The sequence below is a fragment of the Bubalus kerabau genome, chromosome 1, assembly GCF_029407905.1.
Source record: "Bubalus kerabau isolate K-KA32 ecotype Philippines breed swamp buffalo chromosome 1, PCC_UOA_SB_1v2, whole genome shotgun sequence".
Classification (NCBI taxonomy): Eukaryota; Metazoa; Chordata; class Mammalia; order Artiodactyla; family Bovidae; genus Bubalus; species Bubalus kerabau.
In genome coordinates, this window is record NC_073624.1 from 211037985 (window position 1) to 211043542 (window position 5558).

The following is a 5558-nucleotide window of genomic DNA, read 5'->3' on the forward strand; positions in this document are numbered from 1 at the left end:
ATGCATTGATGAACAAAATAAGTCTACACAGGACTGTGTAACAGTTCATTAATGATTACTCCATGAAACATAATAATATGTTTAACAGATCTGAAATTCTTTAAAACATATTTAAATGTAGAGGATTATGTCCTTGGCAAATGGTGAGAGTTTTACTTCTTCTTTTCCAAGAAAAGAAGATTCCTTTTATTTCTTTTTCTTCTGTGATTGCTGTGGCCAGAACTTTCATAACTATGTTGAATAGTAATGCTGAGAGTGAGCACCCTTGTCTTGTTCCTGATTTTAGAGGAAATGCTTTCAATCTTTTGCCATCAAAGATAATGTTTGCTGTGGGTTTGTTTGTATATCGTTTTTATTATGTTGAAGTATGTTCCTTCTATGTCTACTCTCTGGAGAGTTTTTATCATAAGTAGATGTTGAATTTTGCCAAAGGCTTACTCTGCATCTATTGAAATAAGCATATGGTTATCTCTCAATTTGTTAATATGGTGTATCACATTGATTGATTTGTAAATATTGAAGAATCCTTGCATCTCTGGAATAAAGCCCACTTGATCATGATGTATGATCTTTTCAATATGTTGTTGGATTCTGCTTGCTAGGATTTTGTTGAGGATTTTTGCATCTATGTTCATCAATGATATTGGCCTGTAGTTTTCTTTTCCTGTGGCATCTTTCTCTGGTTTTGGTATCATGGTGATGGTGGCCTCATAGAATAACTTTAGGACTTTTCCTTCCTCTGCAGTTTTCTGGAAGAGTTTGAGTAGGATAGATGTTAGCTCTTCTCTAAATTTTTTGTAGAATTCACCTGTGAAGTCGTCTGGTCCTGGGCTTTTATTTGTTGGAAGATTTTTTTATTACAGTTTCAATGTCTGTGCTTGTGACTAGTCTATTCAAATTTTCTATTTCATCCTGGTTCAGTTTTGGAAGGTTATCCTTTTCTAAGAAATTGTCCATTTCTTCCAAGTTGTCCATTTTTTTTGGCATATAGTTGTCCATGGTAGTCTCTTATGATCATTAAAATTTCTGTGTTGTCACAATTTCTCCATTTTCATTTCTAATTTTATTGATTTGAGTCTTCTCCCTTTTTTTCTCTTGATGAGTCTGGCTAATAGAGTTTGTCTATTTTGATAATCTTCTCAAAGAACCAGGTTTTAGTTTTACTGATCTTTGCTATAGTCACCTTCGATTCTTTTCATTTATTTCTCCTCTGATTTTTTAAGTTTTCTTTCCATTTATTTCTCCTCTGATTTTTAAGGTTTCTTTCCATCTACTAACTTTCACAAGCAGCTCATGCAGCCCAATACAAGAAAAATAAACAACCCAATCAAAAAGTGGGCAAAAGACCTAAACAAACATTTCTCCAAAGACATACAGATTGCTAATAAACACATGAAACAATGTTCAACCTCACTCATTATTAGAGAAATGCAAATCAAAGCCACAATGAGGAATCATCTCACACTGGTCAGGATGGCCATCAACAAAAAGACTGCAAATAATAAATGATAGAGATTGTGTGGAGAAAAGGGAACCCTTTTACAGTGTTGGTGGGATGAAAACTGATACAGTCACTATGGAGAACTGTGTGGAGATTCCTTGAAAAACTGGGAATAGAACTGCCATACAACCCAGCAATCCCACTGCTGATCATATACCCTGAGAAAACCAGAACTGAAAGAGATACACTAACACATATATATGGAATCTAGAAAAATGGTACCAACGATCCTACATGCAGGACAGCAAAGGAGACACAGACATAAAGAACAACTTTCAGACTCAGTGGGAGAAGACAAGAGTGGGATAATTTAAGAGAATAGCACTGAAACATGTACATTGCCATATGTAAAATAGATGACCAGTGCAAGTTCAATGATTGAAGTAAGGCATGCAAAACCTGTGCTCTGGGACACCCTAATGGGATAGGGTTGGGAGGGAGGTGGAAAGGGTGTTCAAGATGGGGGGACACAAGTATTCCTGTGGCCAATTCATGTCAATGTATGGCAAAAATCATCACAAATTGTAAAGTAATTATCCTGCAATTAAAATTAATTAATTTAAAAAATCCTAATGGAAAAGAAAATGAAAAAGAATATATATGTAAAACTGAGTCACCTTGCCATGCATCAGAAATTAACACAACATCGTAAATCAACTATAGTAAAATAAATCCCACTGCTGGGCATACACACCGAGGAAACCAGAATTGAAAGAGACACGTGTACCCCAATGTTCATCACAGCAATGTTTATAATAGCCAGGACATGGAAGCAACCTAGATGCCCATCAGCAGATGAATGGATAAGAAAGCTGTGGTACATATACACAATGGAGTATTACTCAGCCATTAAAAAGAATGCATTTGAATCAGTTCTAATGAGGTGGATGAAACTGGAGCCTATTGTACAGAGTGAAGTAAGCCAGAAAGAAAAACACCAATACAGTATACTAACGCATATATATGGAACTTAGAAAGATGGTAATGATAACTCTGTATGCGAGACAGACAGCAAAAGAGACACAGATGTATAGATCAATCTTTTGGACTCTGTGGGAGAGGGAGGGGGGGATGATTTGGGAGAATGGCATTGAAACATGTATAATATCATATAAGAAATGAATTGCCAGTCCAGGTTCGGTGCAGGATACAGGATGCTTGGGGCTGGTGCACTGGGATGACCCAGAGGGATGGTATGGGAAGGGAGGTGGGAGGGGGGTTCAGGATTGGGAACACGTGTACACCTGTGGTGGATTCATGTTGATGTATGGCAAAAACCAATACAATATTGTAAAGTAATTAGCCTCTAATTAAAATAAATAAATTTAAATTAAAAAATAAATAAAGAAAAGGAAAAAAAGCATATTTAAAAATCAAATTCTGAATAAAATACGTTGATAGCTAAAATAGAAACACATGAAAAAGTAAAACTTAGACAACACCTAAAAAGAAAAAATATGATGTGACAAAAAAGAATCACAAAGCAAGACTGACATCAACATTATATTGACATAAGAGGCTCCTTGATTTTGTGCCCCCCATAAGCAAACAAACAAACACACACACTCACACACACACAAAAAAAATCCTTCCATGGACAACAATATTTTTATAAAACTTTTTTCATATCCATATGCCAGGGGATTCTGAAAGGATCTTGCACATATACACATTGAATAATAGGTAGACATATCTCAGTTCTGACTATAGTTCCTGAAGTAGCCAATGAACTAGGCTCAGCAACTCTTAGCTGCATTCTAGATTTCCCTGGGGAGAAAGCAATGGCACCCCACTCCGGTACTCTTGCCTGAAAAATCCCACGGATGGAGGAGCCTGGTAGGCTGCAGTCCATGGGGTCGCGAAGAGTCGGGCTCGACTGAGCGACTTCACTTTCACTTTTCACTTTCATGCATTGGAGAAGGAAATGGCAACCCGCTCAGTGTTCTTGCCTGGAGAGTCCCAGGGACGGGGGAGCCTGGTGGGCTGCCGTCCATGGGGTCGCACAGAGTCGGACACGACTGACGCGACTTAGCAGCAGCAGCAGCAGGATTCCCTGGAGAACATTCTTGTGCAATCATCCACACACATTTGAGTGTGTAAGAGGAACAGTTTAGCTTATCTCTATTACCCATTCCAAAGTGGCCCATCCATGAAATTTATTTTTTTGTTCGATATTTTATCCCCAGAGGAGAAAGAGTGTGCCAGTGAATACCTAACCTCACCAGTTGTATGGAACAGGACAAAGGGGCTCATTTTTCTTACCTCTTTCAGAGAATTAAATCAAGTGCTCCTTTACTGGGGATTGGAAACTGTGGAAGAGCCGCAGACAGGAATAGCAGAAAGCATTAAAGAGACATGGATATGAACCACATCACAGATTCCAATGAGAAGTCTAATCACAAGCCACTGGAAACGTGCTTTCCATTAATTTCCATACCTGGCCCATGGGCATGCCAACACACTGCCTCACTGACATATCCCCTCCCCCCACTTTGTGGACATCTTCCTGTATGCACTCACAAGGATTGCATAAGCAGGCTTTGGCAGATAGCCAGTGAATGTGCAAAGAGTATTCATCAAACCTGGAGGCCAGGGGAATATTACAAACACGAGTTCTAGAGTTATATTTGGGAAAACAAAAGAGAGATTGCCAGAATTCAAACTGGTGAGTTGCATGATCCAGAGAAGGCGCACAAACTTAGGAGCTCTGCCCCAGTGTAGAACAAGAAGCATGGAACAGGTATATCAATAGAAGGTTGAGAAAACTTCAGACTCTCTGTGTAGCTCACAGTGTTTCCCCTCTTAAGACAATCAGTAAAACCTAGAAAAGATACCTGTTACTTTAAATGCAAGAGGATCAAATAAAAATCATAAGAAATATGAAAAGTTTAAAGGCAACATACACCAACAAAGGATCACAATAATAATCTTGTTAGTCAAACCGAAAGACACAGAGGTCTTCAACTTATCAGATAAACAGTTTAAAACACCTGCTATAAGGGAATTCACTGAGTTATAAGATATCTTGCATGCATGCTCAGTTGCTAAGTCATGTCTAACTGTTTGCAAGCCCATGGACTGTAGTCCGCCAGTCTTCTCTGTCCACGGGATTTCCCAGGCAAGAATACTGGAGTGGGTTGCATTTCCTTCTCCAGGGGATCTTCCCAATCCGAGAACTGAACCTGTGTCTCCTGCATTGGCAGGCAGATTCTCTACCTGAGACAACAGGGAAGCTCTACAAGAGAATACAGAAAGACACTTCAGCAAAATAAGGGAAACAACACATGAACAAATAAACTTTAAAAAGAAGTAGAAATCTTTAAAATATTCTGGAATTGAAGAATATAATGCATGAAATGATAAATACTAAAGACAGCATCAAAAGCTGATATGGTCAAGCAGAAGAAATAAATAGCTTAAATTTAAGACAGGAACTTTGAAATTATCCATTATAATAGAGCAAACTAAAATAATTTTTTAAAAATGAGAAAATAATAAAAAATTATAAAGAAAGCTTGCCACTGCTGCTGCTGCTGCTGCTGCTAAGTCCCTTCAGTCATGTCTGACTCTGTGCAACCCCATAGATGGCAGCCCATCAGGCTCCACCGTCCCTGGGATTCTCCAGGCAAGAACACTGGAGCGAGTTGCCATTTGCTTCTCCAATGCATGAAAGTGAAAAGTGAAAGTGAAGTCGCTCAGTTGTGTCCAACTCTTAGCGACCCCATGGACTGCAGCCTTCCAGGCTCCTCCCTCCATGGGATTTTCCAGGCAAGAGTACTGGAGTGGGGTGCCATTGCCTTCTCCGAAAGAAAGCTTATGGGGCATAAATTACAACTAAAAGGGTAAAATTGAGAATAATTGGAATTCTAGAAAGAGAAGAGAGTGATAAAAGGACAGAAAGTTTATTTTTTAAAAATAATAATGGCTAAAAGCTCTCAAATATGGCAAGGACGTAAGTATTCAAGTTCATGATGTTCATAGGTTACCAATTAAGATCAAATAAAGAGATTCTCTCCAAGCCTTGTTAAAATAAAATTGTTAAAAATCAAAGACAAAG